General features: G+C 37.3%; 1 protein-coding gene across 38 annotated transcripts in view; it reads right to left on the bottom strand.

Moving 5' to 3' along the window:
• The window catches only part of MAPK10 (mitogen-activated protein kinase 10), a 454812-nt gene that overhangs the window by 142349 nt on the left and 293806 nt on the right, over positions 1–18657 (bottom strand). For 9 of the 38 annotated variants that reach the window (XM_084973655.1, XM_021100777.2, XM_021100773.2 and 6 more), the window contains one exon: positions 17089–17258. The exons of the other annotated variants lie outside the window; for them this stretch is intronic. The gene's annotated coding sequence lies outside the window, so the exon portion shown is untranslated. The remainder of the gene's footprint in view (positions 1–17088; positions 17259–18657) is intronic. 38 annotated transcript variants of the gene reach the window in all.

The following is an 18657-nucleotide window of genomic DNA, read 5'->3' as shown; positions in this document are numbered from 1 at the left end:
GATCCATGCAGAGAAGAAAATGAACTGAACCTGTCACTTGTCCCCAGACCATCTGCTGATGTCTGAAGACCAGGACATTTGCTTTTAAAGGACAGCATGCAGAGCATAGGAACCAAAGCTTGGAGCCCATCTCTGGTACGGCAGGAAGTCACACTGGGGACACCTACCTCAAGTTCACTGCAGGAAGTTTTAAGCAAATCCTGGAGCAAGCAAAACAAACCCAAGAAGGAAGGTCTGAATGGCAACAAAAAACATTTCACATTGGAACCTGTGTAGGTTTTTAAATATAAGGAAGAATGAAAGGCCAAGAATACATGATGTTTCTGAAGAACATGGTGAGTATTTGTGGGGTTTAGGGAGGGAATTACTCTACCAGAGAGCCAGATTTACTATAAAGCTGTAGTAAGTAAAGATCTGTGGAGATGATGCAGAGATAAGCTAGGAATTAACACAACAGAGAGCCTAGAAACAGATGCATACATGTATGAAAACCTGATGTTATATTACATTAATACAGACATTTAAACCCGATTATATTAAAGATATCGGGGGAAAGAAGAAACTACGCAGAGACAACTGGTCCTAAATACTGAAGCCAGGGGAGGCAGGAATCACATCCCTGTTAAGAGACAATTCTCTACGGACCTCTCATATTTCTCACACCTTACCAGCAGAAGCACTGGCTACTTTTTATTCCTGACCATCTTCTCAAGGATGGTTATAGAGCAAACAGCCTTGGAGGAGAAAGACATACCTCCCCCCAGAGCAAGGGGCAGGTTTGATTACTCTCCAGTATAATACGGATAAGGTGTCCTCCTGGGGCAAAGGTCAGCCAGGCTAACCACCCACTCAAAAAGATTTGGGTTCCATAAGCTTGGGGTTCCTCGTCTATAACACAGTTCACTCCATGTGCAGTAGTCACCCGACCTTCTTTGAGTCACTATATGGAAAATGGGGCCTGAGGAACTAGAATGAATTCCGACGCTCCAGCTCCTCCTGTTAATGTAATAAAGAACTTTGATCTGACCCAGATATTGTGTCTTGCACCAGCATCCATGAAATTGTGGCAAGCTACTTTGTTAGCCTGCAAGCAGAGTAATATCTCATATTCTTCAAAGTTCTTTACAATTCCTACCTCACATTGTATACAAAACACAATTCTAGATGGAGTAAAAAATTTAGGAGAGGCCAAACTTTAAATAATATACTAAGTGAAGTACGTCAGAAGGAGAAAGACAAATACCATATGACTTCACTTATACCTGGAATCTAACACAGGGGACAAATGAACCTTCCCACAGAAAATAAAATCATGGCCTTGGAGGATAGACTTGTGGCTGCCAAGAGGGAGGGGGAGGGAACAGGAGGGACTGGGAATTTGGGGTTAAGAGATGTAAACTATAGCCTTTGGAATGGAGTAGCAATGGGATCCTGCTGTACAACACTGGGAACTATGTCTGGTCACTTGTGATGGAGCAGGATAATGTGAGAAAAAAGAACGCATACATGCATATGTGACTGGGTCACCTTGCTGTGCAGCAGAAAACTGACAGAACACTGTAAATCAGCTATAATGGAAAAAATAAAAATCACTATAAAATAAATAAATAATATAGAAGGAAATGTAATTGAATGTCAGAAATATATCATAAACAACATAAATAAGTCATAGAAGAAATTATTGATAAAATAGACTATTTAAAATGAATCATTTCTGTTTAGGAAAAAATGTGATCGAATAAGCAGGCCACAAATTTAGAAAAGACATTTGAAATACATATAATCAGAGGAAGATTTATCCAGAATCTATAAAGAACTCCTAAAATATAAGAAGAAAAAGACAAAGAACCCAATAAAGTAATGAGCAAAAAAATATGGGATACATTTCATAGAAAAAGAAATACAGGGAGTTTCCATTGTGGCTCAGCGGTAATGAACCCAACTAGTACCCATGAGGATGCCAGTTCAACCCCTGGCCCCACTCAGTGGGTTAAGGATCTGGCATCACAGTGAGCTGTAGTGTAGGTCACAGATGCAGCTTGGATCCAGCATTTCTATGGCTGTGGCGTGGGCTCCAATTCAGTCCCTTGTCCAGAAACTTCCATATGCTACAGGTGTGGCCCTAAAAAGAAAAAAAAGAGAGAGAGAGAGAAAGAAACAAGAAAAAAAAGAAAAAGAAATAAATATAAAAGGGACCATAAATATATGTGTAATTTAAAATGACACTGAGATACTTCTTTATACCTATCAAATTGATTTTTTAAAACTGACAAATATAATACTCAGTTTTTGCAAAGAGGCTGATCAGATGGAAATATTTATATTCCACTAATAGTTTTGGGAACTGGAACAACCAAATTTAAGAGGAAAACAATATTATATAGTAAACCTGTGCATAGCCTAAAATGCAACGATTCTACTTCTACACATATTTCCAGAGAAACCCTCATGTTTTGCTACCAGGATACATATGAAAGGTAGTTCATTAGAATACTTTTCTAAGAGTAAAAGAAATGAGTAATAAAAATTAATACTGGAAAAAGCAAATATCCACAGAGAGAATATGAATGAATAAACACACTACAGTGCATTCAGTGGAATACTATATAGCAATGAAATGGCTTCATAAAGAAACAAAAATCAATGTGACAAAATATCATAAACATGTTAAGCAAATGAAAAGAAGTCATGGTTAACCACATTTATGAAAGTTACAAAATGTGCACAATTAAACAATATATTATTTAAGAGCACTTTTTTACTATGTTAAAACTATAAGAAAAAGAAAAAGAATAGAAAATGCAAAATTTAAGAGCTTGGTTAGCTCTCCCGGGGAGGGGAAGAATCCCCCTGGGAAGGGGCAAACAGGGGTTTTCCATGTGGTTCACTGTGCCTACTTTGAGCTGAGCGGTGATGTCATGTAAAATTGTTTCATTATTATTCTTTAAACCCTACATGTATAAAATATGTTATTTGATATGTCTGTGATATTTCATAATAGAAAAAAGTTCAAGCGACACAAGGAACTTTATGGTCCTTCATTCTTTCCCTGGGCACCGTATCTATGCGTGGATGCCAGAGCCAAAATACTCATTATAGCCACTAACAGGAAATCTTGAGAAGAGATTCTGAGCAGTGTCAAGCAGGACAACAGAAAGAACTGTGTTCTTGATGACAACACTAAAATACTGAATTAAGCAATCCCGGGTCTTTTTTACTTCTAGACTTTCTGTTTGTTACATGAGAAACTAAATCCTCTACAGGCAAAAAATTACTAAATTACAGTCACAAAATAAATAAAAGTAAAGCAAAACAACTAAGGAAACGATTTCATCCTCACTCTTCAGGCTGTGACATTATTTTACTGCATTTCCATGAGATTTGTGTTTAATTTTTGCCAGATAGTTACCTCTACTTCTCATTTTTAATTTTTTTAAATTGAGTTTTGGGAGTTCCCATTGTGCCTCAGTGGTTAACGAATCTGAGTGGGAACCATGAGGTTGTGGGTTCGATCCCTGGCCTTGCTCAGTGGGTTAAGGATCCGGCGTTGCCATGAGCTGTGGTGTAGGTCACAGACAAGGCTCAGATCTCGTGTTGCTGTGGCTCTGGTGTAGGCTGCAGGCTACAGCTCTGATTCAACCTCTAGCTTGGGAATCTCCATATGCTGTGGGTGTGGCCCTAAAAAGACTAAAAGACAAAAAATAAAATTAAAAAATTAAATTTAGTTTTGATCGGGTATAATTTACACACAGTAAAATGAACGGCTCTTAGGTGTACCAGCTGGCAGATTTTGACAAATGCATATGTCCATGTAACTCCCATTCCAATGAAGATAGAGAAGAGGCTGAAAGCCCTGTACCCTGTTCTTGACAATAGGCCCCATCCCCCAACAATGTTCTAACTTCTTTCACTATAGATTAGTTTTTCTTATCCTAGAACTCATCTAAATGAAATTATATAGTAAGTACTCTTCTTTGTTGGGTTTCTTTTGCTCAGAATAATGCTTTTAGAAGGTATCTATATTGGCATAAGAATCAATAGTTCTTTTTGTGGCTGAGTAAAATGTAGCAGTTTATCTACTGATTTTAAACATTTGAAGTGTTTCCATTTTTCAATTATCAGTAATGCTGCATGAACATTTATGCACATGCACTTTTGTACAAATATGTCATCATTTCTTTTGGGGAAAATACCTAAAGAAGGAATATGTTTAATTTATGAAAAACTTCCAGACACATTGTCTACCCTGCAGCAAAGGCGTAAAAATGCAGCTGCTTCACATCCTTGGTGTTACCAGTTTTCTAAATTTTAATAATTCTACTGAGTGCTCAGTAGTATTTCATTCTGGTTTTATTCTTTATTTTCCTGATGAAATCATCGACAACTTTTTCCGTGTGTTTATTGGCCATTTATTTATCTTATTTGGTGAAGTGCCTTTTCAAGTACTTTGCCCGTCTGGCGGTGGTCGTTGGTGGGAGACGGGAGTTGTGTGTCTCTCTGTACAAACTGTGTACGTTCTCAAGTTCAGATAATGGCTTTCTGTCAGTTACATGTATGATGAATATCTTATTTCAGTTTGTAGCTTGCATACTCGGCTTATTAATGAAGTCTTTTACTGATGAACATTTAATTTTATGAAATTTATTTTCTGATTTATTTTCCTTTCATTACTAGTGCTTTCTTGCTTTTGTCAAGGGATGTTTGCCCACCTCGAATTCTTGCACATTTTCTTCATGAAGCTCTACACTGTTAACTTTACTGTTAATTTTACTTTAGGCTTCCAACTAATTTTAGTTCATGGTGTAACGCAGATGTTGAAGTTCATTTTTTTCTCTTAAGGATACCCAGTTGTTCAAGCATTCTTGGTGAAAAGACTTTTCACGTTGAGCTGCCTTGCTGCCTTAGCTAAAAAATTAACAGAGTGTACAAGTGTCTATTTTAGGGCTCTGTTCCACTCTGTTGTCTATCTTTAACCCAATAGCAGCCTATCTTGATTACTGGAGCTTTGAAATTAGGTACGTCCTCCAAGTTTTTATTCGTCTTTTTTGTTCTTTTTTTTTTTTTTTTTTTAATATTTGGGGCACGCTTCTAGGTCTCCGAATTTCCAGAGAACTTTAAAAATCAGCCAGATGTTTCAAAGTGAAATGAAAACCTTCTGGATTTTCATTGGGATCGCATAAGAACTAGAGATCACATTGGTAAGAACAGATAACTTATTATTTAGTGTTATATCCAATAATATGTGTTATATACAATCGTAGCATATTTGTTTATTTTTAGGAGTGCAGATGCAGCATATGGAAGTTCCCATGCTAGGAGTCAAACTGGAGCTAGAGCTGCTGGCCGACACCACAGCCACAGCAAGGCCAGATCCAAGCAATGTCTACAACCTACACCGCACCCTGAGGCAATGCCGAATCCTTAACCCACTGAGCGGGGCCAGGAATCAAACCCGCAACCTCAAGGATACTAGTTGGGTTCATTTCCACTGAGCCACACCGGGAACCCCTATTTATCCATTTGTTTTAGTTCTCTCAAATTTATTTAAGGAATGTTTTGTAGTTTACAGTACATAGATAGATCTTATATGTTATTTAATTTTGTTCTTTTGCATTTCTACTTTGATGCAATTATTCCACTTCACGCATACAGTTTAAGAAACTTAACAATAGTATATATACTCTAATTTCACCTCTAGTCCTTGTTGTCGTGTATTTTACTACTACATATTTTATAAGCCCCATAACCCACTGCTATTATTTTTGCTTTGAATAAGCCACTTTAAAGAAATTAAGAATTTACAAAGAAAAATATTTTATCTTTACTCACATATTTTATGTGATAGTTCCTTCACGACATTAAGTTTATTGTTTAGCACTTATTTTGATATTACTGTGACATTTTATTTTAATTCCATCTTCCAAATGCTAATCTCCAGCATTTAAAATACGTTGTTCCATCGTTGTTCCATCACCGTGTGGCCTGCATCAACGGGGAGGTGTTCTCCCAGCCACCCTTCAGTCCTTCCTTGCTCTTCTCGCTGCACTTTGTTCATACTTTTAGTATGAGCATCTTATAATATTGCAACCGTTTGTTCGTATGGCTATTCCACACTACATTATCACCTTCCTGGGGAAAGGGATTATGTTTTATTCATGTTCGCAACCCCAGGGCCCAGCACTGTTCTTAGTATATAGCTAATTTGAGTAAATGTTTATTGAATAAAGAGAATCAAAGGAAAAAAGCTTCTTTCCTTCTCTACCACAAATCTAAGTATTTTCATTGTCTTCTCATATTGAGACCTATGAATTTTCAATAAATTTGATGCAAACAAATTAGAAATGAGGAGTTTGCAGTGAAAGTGTGAAAGAATCCAGCAAAGATGACCTCAGAAATGCTACAAAGCAGGGCTCTTAGAGTTCTGTGCTGCTGAAATGGGCATGTGCGAAATCATAACATCCAGCTCACCACCTGAAATGAATAATCTATTTTAATTTTTAATGAATGAATAATCTTGCTATGAAAAGCGAGCATCCTGACCTTTCCTGGTTTGCATTATAAAGACTCCAAATGTAGCACTATGACTAAGTCACTAAGTCACTGCAGAACCTTCTGGTTCCACAAGGGATATTAAAGGAAAAAGAATGTGCAGTAGGATAATCCCAGTGAATTACAGAAAACTAGTTTGGTAATTATATTTCCTGACAGCATGGCAGAGAGCATTTGGCACCACTGCATAGAAGCAACATAAATGGCCAGGGCATAATCTTGGTATTACTCTAAAGTGAAATTAGTAGTTATAGCTTGGTGCAATATAGGACTCAAGAGTAGCTTGAAAAGGGAGGGCATGATAATTTGGGGAGTTTAGTGCTTTCAATTACCAGTTGTTCTTTCGAGAAACCCCAATATGTTCACTCCTTGCTATTTACTCTACTGTCTCCTTATTACATACCTACAGGAGTTAATGGCTATTCTGAGCAAAGCAGTAGGCCAAGTTGTATGAATGAGACACACTGGAGAATTTATTAGGTTGAACTGGTTCACAGCAATTGCTATAAAAGAATGTAAGTATGATGTGCTTTCATAGCTTAGATCAATACTTAAATTCTTTTGTGAGATGTGCCAACTAAATCACAGGAAGTTTGAGAAAACCTCACAGATGCAAAAAATCAGATTGTTCTGAGCAGCTCCAGGCTCCCACAATTATCTCTGGAATGCAATATGTGCAAGAGAAAACCGAATGAACTATTGATTCCCAAAATAGTTTAAGGTCTAGCAGTTTCCAAGTTGAACTGGTATACAACAAACTCATTATCAATAAAAAAAAATGTATTTATTACTGTCACATTTATTATAAATGACTCTTTAACAACCTGCAAGCATATGTACAATATTAAAATACAAACTCATTGTTAATTACAAAAAACCCTGCTCTGTCTCTTCTATACCCAAAAGGATTCTTTCAACTATGTGCAAGAAAAAAAAAGTAATTATATCTTAAAAGCAGTAATTATCTTTTCAAGTGCTGATAGAGAAAATGGAATTAAATTTAATTTTCTATTAACAACCATACATATGCTCACTTTAAAATATTATTAAATCTTTAGGCCCATGAACTATCTTTTAGAGCAGGGTTCAGCAAGCTGTAGCCCACAGATCAAATTCAATTCACTGCCTCCTTGTAAATAAAGTTTTATTGGAACAGAGCCATCTATTAGTTTCTGTATTTATCTATGGCTGCTTTCACACTATAACGGCAGAACCGAGTAATTGGGAGAGAGGCTGTATGGCCTACAGAGTCAAACGTTTTACTCTCTGCCCGTTTATAGACAAAGGTTGCCAACCTCTGATTTAAAGCACTCTCCCCATAAACATCCAAGAATACCTCAATAGTTTTCAGGAGACATGCTCTGCTCTTCCACGGAATCTGCTCTTGTCTACCTCTAAAAGCTCAGTATCTCTTAAAGCACTGTTTATGTAACAAGATGACTGCTTCCACAGAAATCCTTTGATAAGCTTATTTAGCAGGAATAAAGCAAGAGAGAGAGAGAGAGAGATCAGAATGGGGAGGGTGTGAAGCAAATGCATAAGAAATAGGATGCAGTATTAAGAACATATGAAATAAGAGATGTGGAAATGGAGAAATTCACCAACTCAAGAATTTCAATGCATACAAATATTTTTAAGCTTTCTTTTTTTTTTTTTTTTTTTTTTTTTTTTTTTTTGTCTTTTTTTGCTATTTCTTGGGCCGCTCCCGCAGCATATGGAGGTTCCCAGGCTAGGGGTCGAATCGGAGCTGTAGCCACCGGCCTACGCCAGAGCCACAGCAACGCGGGATCCGAGCCGCGTCTGTGACCTACACCACAGCTCACGGCAACGCCGGATCATTAACCCACTGAGCAAGGGCAGGGACCGAACCCGCAACCTCATGGTTCCTAGTTGGATTCGTTAACCACTGCGCCACGACAGGAATTCCTTTAAGCTTTCTTAATTTTGAGCGTATAGCATTGCTCCTGGTCCTGGAAACCCAGTAGAGTTAGTTAATGGGAACTCTTACGCTGCAAAACTGTACGTGCACTGGTAAACTATAACAAAAATTAATGGACAGTAGAATTTACATTAAAAAAGGAAAATTGCCATTGGTGGTTTTTTTGTTTGTTTGTTTGTTTGCTTTTTAGAGTTGCACCAGTGGCATATGGAGGTTCCCAGGTTAGGAGTCGAATTGGAGCTGTTGCCGCCGGCCTACACCACAGCCACGGCAATGCCAGATCCAAGCCGTGTCTGTGACCTACACCACAGCTCATAGCAATGCTGGATCCTTAACCCACTGAGCAAGGCCAGGGATCGAACCCACAACCTCATGGTTCCTAGTCGGATTCGTTAACCTCTGCGCCATGATGGGAACTCCGCCGATGGCGTTCTGAAGTTGGCTCCTACAATCAGCTTACAAAGCCTGCGTGTGCACACCTCTTCCAGCTCCATGCTTAATGGCATCACTTAAGTAGTTTAAAATTGGCTGTGGTGGGAATATGCTACAAACCTAAGCACTTTTTCTCGGAGAACTGGTAATTAAACATTTACTAGGACACCAGTAGAAGTTACCAGCTACCAGAAATGGAAAAAAAAAAAAAACAAAAACCTGAAAGATGAATCACAAATTTCTATAAATATCACAAAGACAAGTAAACACCACAAGTGAGAATCATCACATACTATAAAAGAAGTATTACCACCACAAGAACGTTAGATATGAAGAAAAAGAATTGGAAAGACCATATGTAGCACTGAGTGAAATAACTGGTCAGGATAAAGAATAAATGCCACAAGAAATAAGCCATCACTACAATAAGAGGGAAAATGGACAGGAAAAAGTTGTGGGGAAAGTAGTTTTTAAATGAAAAGCCTAATAGGTTAAACGGGTTAAATAGAAACAGTTGAGCGAATGAACTGGAAGGAAATTTAAAAATTTTGTGACAGAATAATAGAGATGAAAAATAGGAAAGACTGCGAAACATACACATTACAATAACAAGGTCCAAAATAAATACATTGGGAGGTTCCGGAAGGAACAAAGCAGATAAATGGAAAGAGCAAGGGGCAATACAAGTAATAATGACGGCTGATTCTCCTAAAAAGTTGACAAGCATAATGAAGTCCTCAGCAGGATAGATAAGAATAAATCCATGCCCAGAAATGTTATGCATAACTACAAGACAGCCAACATAGTGATGAAATACTAAAGCAACTAGAGATAAAATCAGAATCCCCATAAAACAAGAGTTGGACTGATGAGTATAAAATAAGGTAGTAAAGTAGGGGAAAAGGTGCTTTAGAAAGAGAGATGTTTAACCATAATGCTTTAGAACCAATATAAGGAGAGCAATAAAACATAGAATCAAAAAACATCAGGAGTACCCGTCGTGGTGCAGTGGTTAACGAATCCGACTAGGAACCATGAGGTTGTGGGTTTGGTCCCTGCCCTTGCTCAGTGGGTTAGGGATCCGGTGTGGCCATGAGCTGTGGTGTAGGCTGCAGATGCGGCTCGGATCCCACGCTGCTGTGGCTCTGATGCAGGCCGGTGGCTACAGCTCCAATTCGACCCCTAGCCTGGGAACCTCCATATGCCGCAGGAAGCGGCCCTAGAAAAGGCAAAAAGACAAAAAAAAAAAAATCAATATATCACCAACATATAGTGGAAAGTAAAGTTCTCCAATTTTGATAAGAAAAATTATAGTTTTGATGACAAAAACACAGCATGATTTGCAGCCAGTTGGAAGAGAACTAATTAACATCAGAATTCTCCTACACCAAAGACACAGGCAAGGTAGTCAGCCCAAAGAAAGTCCCAATAGAAAACGGCTATCCAAGTAATTTATAAAAGGATTTTGATCCTAATAGAAAGAAACCAAAATAACATTTTATTTATCAAATTGTGGAAGGTTTCGATGATCAACAGTCAATGCAAAGAAACAGTCCTACCCTGCTCGCCTCCTCTCAGGTATCTCTCTCTATACTTCATTCATGTTTTCCTAGTATAAAATAAGCACTAAATAAATATTTTGTTGAATGAATCAATAGATATTGCAAATAAATATTCATTCAGTATTGGGAGTAGCTTGACAACAAGGTATTCAGTTGCTAAAAATGCAGTTAAGATTTAAATAAGTCCATACCTCGGAATTTATGCTAAAAATATAATGAAGTATCTGTACAACAATTAAGCTATAAAATTGTTCACCACAGCATTATTCATAGTAAAATAACTGGAAAACTAAATGTTCAATTAAAATGGATTAATAAATTCATTGTTATAAAAGCACATAATTCCATTTAATAATTTTTAAATTATAATATGGATAAATGTTCATAATATATTGTAAAGTAGAAAAACAACTAAAATATATTACAATATGCCCCCAATCTTTTAAAAACTAAATAGATATGAGTACAGTTTTATAAGTAGAAATGTGCCCTTATTTATCTCTTTGTGCTTTATGTATTTTCCATTTTCCAAAGAAGACTACATCTTTTTAAAAAGGAAAAACATAACAGATGCAAAGTTTTTGAACTGAAAGAAAATACAGCAAACATCTAAGCAACTTCTTTTCACAGATGAGAAACTTGAGGCTTAATGGTAAATGGTTAGGAAACTTTCCAAATTCATGTATCTCATCAGCAAGGTAATAAGGACTCTAATGCAAATGTCCCAAATGCAATGCAGTAAACACAGATTAGATTTCTCAAATGTTGGCAGCAAACATTTTAGATATATTAGCAAAGGCCTGTCAGGAACTGATTTTTTTCTCTTCTAATTGCTCCTAAAATTTACCTACATGGTGCCTGCACCGAGACACAAACGTTTTACTTATTTTTTTCAAATATCCTGTACACAATTACACAGAGAAACAGAATTTTTTCATCACATTTATAACTTTCAAAACTAATAAAATATTTCTGGAATAGGTTCTGATGTGTTTAACAGACACTGTTGCTTCAGATCTCATTCTCCATCACAAAAGGTATTTTGTGCAAATGAGGTGTATAAACCACCATTCTTTTCCTAGTTATGATCTTTTTCTTCAACATTTCTCGTGACATTTTTCCATCTAAATACCCAGAGGTACAAAACTCAGCTCCTTGGTTACCGTGAGAAACCCTATGTACCTTCCACCACCACACCAGCATCCTACACCCAGAACACTCAGTATCTAACAGCTGCATGCGCCACACACCCACTGAATGTCTAGGTTTGTGTGTGTGTACACGTGTGAATCACATATGGTCTTTTTTTTCTAAATAGTTTACCTGACGGAAAAGATGGTATTTTTTTCTAAATGACTTCATAGTAATAAGATAGTACGGAAAAGATGGTATTTTTTCCTAAAAGACTTCATAGTAATAAGATAGTATTTGTAAGGCACGGAGTATAGTGCCTTTTAATAGTAAATGCTAACTATGTGTTTCTATATATACAATTCAATAGCTAAGTAAACATTTCACACTATGGGGATAAAAACATACAAGTTCCAAAGAGTAAAAGCAGAAATAGTGTCTGTATTTTTGTTTTGATTTTTAGTCAGAATTACCTATGATATGCACAACCATTTTAAAATTAACTTTATTTTAAAAAGAAAATTCATGTTCTCATCACATGAAGTCAATGAAAAATATATGGATATATCCCGTATCCAGTATACGTCAGGTGCTACAGCGGGGACTCCGGTATAAAAGTGAACAATTCAATGATAAAAGGTCAAAATTAGTACCATTAAGGAATTAACATTAAATTAAAATACTGTACATACATACGGGTTTATTTTTAAATCCTCAAGGTTCAAATTTTTCTATTAGAGTAACTTTTCAGTGTTTCAAAGGATGGACTTATAAAAATATGTTTATTTTAACATAGACAAGCATAATAATAAGCCAGAAAAAGCAATGAACCTCTGGGCAATTACTTTAAGAGGCAAAATGAAATCTTAATTCCACTGAACACGTAGCATTATTGCTTTAATTATGCGTCCCCAGAATAACTAGGCCAATAGGGGCTATTAATTAGGTGAGATGTCAACTTGAATCCTTGAGAGGTGTTGAACTTACAAGGAACAAATCCGTCCCTTAAGTGATGCAGAAAAATCTAACAATATAATGAGAAGAATACATTCAGAGGTCACTCTATCTTCCAGTCACTTAGCAACGAAATTGGAGTGAAGAGGGCAAGAGGGAAATGATTTGTAAAAATAATTAACCATAAACTCTGAAGAAGAGATAAGTACAGAGGAGGCTGTACATGGAAGCAGCTTTTTCCAGGGCTTCAAGCCAACGCTTCTTGTAGGGACCTGTTGTTCACTAGACAAGCTCCAGATACGAGGTTTACCACCCTGTCTTCTTCTTCATCCATCTTTCTGTCCCCTCCACGTTCCTCTTCCTACTCTTGTACTTGACAAGCACACATGTAAAACTACAGCCATTCTCACTGTCTCCTTCACCGGCTTCTTCCCACCTCCTGCTTTGCAGGACAGATTTCTCTGACGAGCCCCTCACTTCATATGCATAATTAGCACACATCCTTTTTAAATGCTAAAGTAAAGCAGAAACTGAAGGAATCACAAATGTAAACAGGTACTCATTTCATTTAGCAGCATAAGGGTTTCTTTATATTAGTCAACACTTGACAGAACGAAGGAAAAAAAGGATACCTGGAATACTGCCAACCCAAACTCCTATCATGACTCAGTGCTTCTAGAAGAAAAAGCCATAAATTCATATAAAGGCAAATGTTCCCTCAATGTATTCTTTTACCCTAGTTACAGTGGATATTTTAAACGAATATTTCCTATAAGAATAATGTGTCCAATATATTTCCAATTATGTTAGGAAATACAGAGTTACTATGGTTTTGTGGTTATTAAAAAGCTTGCAGCATGTTCAACCAAGTAATCCTCAGCCTTTTAGAAGAAGGTCATTTCTTTAATGATAACTAAATCAATAGACAATTTGAAGACGTTTTTCTTCAGGTAATTATTTTATAGAAAAAATACTACCTATTCATCAAGTAGAATATTAATATTCTTGCATTCAAATTATTTTACTTTCCTGCTAGTGTAAACCAAAGCAAACTGTGGATTATGAAATGAAGTAAGGAGAAAGCAATAAACATCTATGGAAAATTATCTACAGACAAAGCTCTCTGATAAGTGCTTTTCATAATATTTTTTTAGAAAAATGTATATGAACAACAATGTATCACCTAATTCTACAACATAAAACTGCACACACTTTTGCAAAGCTTATGTTTAGAAATTTTCTCCACATTCAATCTAAGTAAATTATGACATGCTAAATTGCACTTAGAAACCTATTTTAAAACCTATTTTTTTAAACCTATTTTAAAACAGAAATGTCAATAAAACTGCTTGTTAAAAAAGTGTGTATGTGGAGTTCCCATCATGGCTCAGTGGTTAACGAATCTGACTAGGAACCATGAGGTTGCGGGTTCGATCCCTGCCCTTGCTCAGTGGGTTAACGATCCTGCGTTGCCGTGAGCTGTGGTGTAGGTTACAGATGCGGCTCGGATCCTGCATTGCTGTGGCTCTGGCGTAGGCTGGCAGCTACAGCTCCGATTAGACCCCTAGCCTGGGAAACTCCATATGCCGCGGGAGCGGCCCAAGAAATAGCAAAGACAAAAAAAAAAAAAAAAAAAAAAAAGTGTGTATGTGTGACTGGGTCACCTTGCGGTACAGTAGAAAACTGACAGAACACTGTAAACCAGCTATGATGGAAAAAAATAAAAATCATTTAAAATTTAAAATAATGTGCAAACAAATCAAAAGGCATTTCAATATGACGCTTGACAAAATAAAATGTTATGCCATATAAATTTAGCTTGGTTTAATTTCATCTATGATATTTCATGATTAGGTGAATATTAAAACAACAACAAAAAATCAAGTTCAACAAAAGCCATTAGAAAGCTGACCTGTATTTCGGCATCACTTATAAGAGCTACTTATACCAAATGATTCATCCACAGTAAATAAAAACAAAAAAGCAAAGTGGAACTTCTATGGGTTTTTAATTTTATTACTCAAATGAATTTCTCACATCTATAGTTATATAATGATCATAACAATCCAATTTCACAGGATTTCCATCCCATAACCCAAGCACATCACCCCCCACAAACGGTCTCCTCCGGAGACCATAAGTTTTTCAATGTCTGTGAGTCAGCATCTGTTCTGCAAAGAAGTTCCGTCTGTCCTTTTTTCAGATTCCACATGTCAGTGAAAGCATTGGATGTTGGTGTCTCATTGTATGGCTGACTTCACTTAGCATGATAATTTCTAGGTCCATCCATGTTGCTAAAAATGCTGGTATTTCGTTCTTTTTAATGGCTGAGTAATATTCCATTGTGTATATGTACCACATCTTCTGGATCCACTCCTCTGTCGATGGACATTTAGGTTGTTTCCACGTTTTGGCTATTGCAAATAGTGCTGCAATGAACATCGGAACTTCTATGTTTTTTAATTAAATAATGGGTAACGTGGAAACATACAAGACCATTACAGGCGTAATATGATTTCAAAAGAAAATAAGAATAATGAACCATGTTCAACTCTTTTTGAAAATAATAACAGCTCTTACTTTTGATAAGAGGACTGGCAGAGGCAGCAGAGAAGGGGCAGTGATGTCAGGCATCTTCTTTACACTCTATTTGGTATTAACATACGAAAAGTGACAGAGGAATAGTTTCTTTTCTTCTCTTACATATATTGCTCACATAATTTAGAAAGTAATATGTATGTATATATTGAACTCTATTTGTGTTTAGAGTTAGAAAAGCAAGTTCAAAATGTTACAGTCATTTCTTAAGGTTTTTTCAAGTGACATTTTCAACCTAATATACTGTGTTGGTTATGATATTTCCATCTAGCATTTTAATATTTGGATTAGGGCAAACATCTCACCTCTTGTTTATTTTACCCAATTTATGTCCGTCTCAATCTCCAGGCTCTCTATAACCTTTCGATATGCTCAGTAGATTCGGTTGGGTCTCAATTGTCTCACAACATGAGGGATTTCAGAAGGCAAGGCTTGAGAACGCCTGAGGATTAGCACTGTTATTTTTCGTATCACTTTCCTCTCGGATGAACATGTTTGGGGAACTTCTCCCTTTCCTCCACTGGAAAGCGGACTTCAGCTAGCTCGGCCGGGAGCTACCAATGAGAGAAAGGGACTGGGAAATGCCAACTGGCTGCAACAGTCAGAGTTCAAACTCCAGGACAAGGCTCTAAATGTAGAAAATCCAGTTTGGAGCAGTGAGGCAAAATCAAGATGTGGTAACAGGCTGGGATTAAACTAAACGGGAGTGTGCAGATAAAAATCCTGAGAAACTGCTTCAAGAAAATGCCATCCAGCATGTCACTGGATTTTACAGGTCAGTGGCTTGATAGGAATAGTTCGAAATGAAGAGAAAAGCCACTCTGCTAATTTATCTTATGGTGCAAACAAGGCAGTAAAAAGTTGCAGTCACCGACCATATGCATAGATAATAAAATAGGCACATTTCTCATTTACAGTGGATGCCGTGTTGCAATGCCCAGCTTCCACCTTCAGGACGGAGCCACTCATTCTCCAGCTACTGGGAGTTTTGCCTGCTGAGAGCACAACAGCTGAGCTCCTGGCCAAGAAGGACCACTGTGAAAGGAAGCTGTTTGCCCAATGTTACACCCTCTCCCAATGAATCAGCTTGCACCCCCCACCACCTGCCAACACACACACCCTTTGTCCTAACTTGAGACATCTCTGTATGGCATCCCAACTTCACAGCCATCCATAGAATCAGCTGAAGCTTCTGCTGCCACCACACTGCAGTTGGGCTTCAGCTCTGCCCAAGCTGTTTCCCCCACTTCCTTCCACCTGTCTTCCTAAAAGCATCTCCCCAACAAATCAACCTCTGGCTCAGAATATGTTTCCCAGGAATTCAACCTAGAAAAGTTGATACCAGGAATGGTTCAGGAAGCCAATCTTAAAATGGGAATTTGGACCTGGATAACCTGTCCGAAAAGGATGATCCCATCACTAATAATAAGCTACTGCAGAACAAGCAGTATAACTTTCACAGGTGGCGACCATGGATGGAAAGCACTAGCAGGTGCTGTATCTCAGACACTGGCGAGGTTGATGGGACATCATAATTAAAAGTCCTAGGAGTAAGGGAATGCCAAAAGGGTGCAAGAGCCAAGCTGAAAAAGCTCCCAATGGCCAGATGTGAAACAAGCAACAAAATAAATAATCTAATATTGGATTATAACACAAAATATAAAAACTATTTGAGTCCATATGGATATAAATACATTATTAAATAAATAAATAGGAAAGAAGAATCTCTCTATGTAAATGTCCCAAATAACTTATGTTGATATTCCCCCATCTAGGAAATTAAACTTAACTTCCACTCCACCGTCTCACTCCCTATTTTCCTCCCAACAGGACAAGCACCCTTAGTGAATTATACTCAGAAAGTACAGAGGAAGAGGGAGGAAAAAGAATAACTTTACAGTGGAGAGAACTGGCCAACACTACCTCAAAGAAGTGATGGAGATTAAGTCATTCGTGAGAAGTCATGTGGACTGCATACGCCTTTTATACAGTGTGACAGGAATCGCACTTCAACTTTGTGATCTTCTCCCAAGAGCCTCTGACTCCTGTCTAACCATGAGAGAAGCACTGGACAAACCCAAATTGAAGACATTCTGGGGGAAAAAAAAAAAACAAAACTTGACCAGCATACCTCAAAAATATCAAGGACTGAGGATAAGGCAAGTCTAAGAAACTAGTCATAAACCAGTGACGTCTAGGAAAACACAATGACTAAACATGACAAATACATCATGGTGATGTAAACTGCTGACAAACAGAGTGAACTGAGTCAGAGGGCTACAGGAATTCTCTGAGCTATCTCTGCAGCCATTCTGTAAATCTAAAACGCTTCTAAAATAAAATGTTTGCGGAACTTTTTAAGAAGTACTATGGAATCATAAGACTAACACTAGGGAGTATCAGTGCATCTGAGAAAAACACTGAAAAGCTGAGAGTGATCACTCATCGGGCAACAAAAGTCAGAGGACCACCTTCCCAGCATATAAAAGGATTCTCATTTCCTACAGCTAGAGGACAAAAAAGGGAAGGATCAGACTTAGGAATTAATCAGAAGCGTAATCCAACGCCTGGTACAGAGTAAATGATCAGTAACTGTTATGCTCAACTCGTATGTTTCTTTTTGAGATACAGAGTTATGTTAGAGAGCAAAGGTAATTTTCACTAAAAATACAGAATAATAATAGGTATTATTATTTAGAAAAAGCTGCAAAAGAATCTGACCTACATATTTAGTGACAGTTGATGATACAGAACATCAATGACAGTCCATTGCTACATGTGGATAATGAGACACTATTATTTCTCACAAAGGACTTGCATTTATTTCAGATAAATTTAAAGAATTTGTAGACAGTTCACTTTATCTGAACTATCCCATGAGCCAAGTTTAAAAGACAGGGTCGAAAAGATAGAGGAATTTAGCCAAAATGACTTGCCAATACATCACTCCAAATTCAACTACATGAGCCCATCCTTGTTAGTAACTCAGTAGGAGATACTTTGAAGCTTGCCTTAACTACACTCATTCAGAAAAAAAATGGGTATTACATGTATAAACCTGATATGCATGTTGCTCTGTTCACTCATTCTTATCTACCAATTTTAGTACAAGATTTACACTTTTTAGAACTGTGATTCTAAACTAATACGCCTCCCTAACACCACTCATTAGGACCAGGGGTCTTAATATCCAAAGTAGCCAATAAGAATGAAGCTCACATAATATCACCCTGTTAATAAGTTACCAGGAATCTCCTTCAAGAGTGACCTGACAAGAGATGAACCATTAGGAAAATCCCCCCCCTATCATTTAAGTTTTTGCCCTGGCTCTTCCCTCTTCCTGGAACTCTCTTCCTATGTCTTCACACAATTCCCTCTTTCTCCTTATTCAGATCTTTCCTTCAAGAACTGCAACTCCACTCTCCCCAATACACTTCCCACCTTACCCTTATATACTTTCCTCTCTTGTGCAAATATAAAGCTAAATGAAAT

Source organism: Sus scrofa, chromosome 8 (assembly GCF_054392235.1).
Source record: "Sus scrofa isolate SSC_HxYL_T2T_F1_AM1 chromosome 8, Sscrofa_HxYL_maternal_Yorkshire_Landrace_v2.0, whole genome shotgun sequence".
NCBI classification, from domain to species: Eukaryota; Metazoa; Chordata; class Mammalia; order Artiodactyla; family Suidae; genus Sus; species Sus scrofa.
The sequence above is the reverse complement of the archived record's forward strand: the minus strand, read 5'-3'. Positions and strand labels throughout refer to the sequence as shown.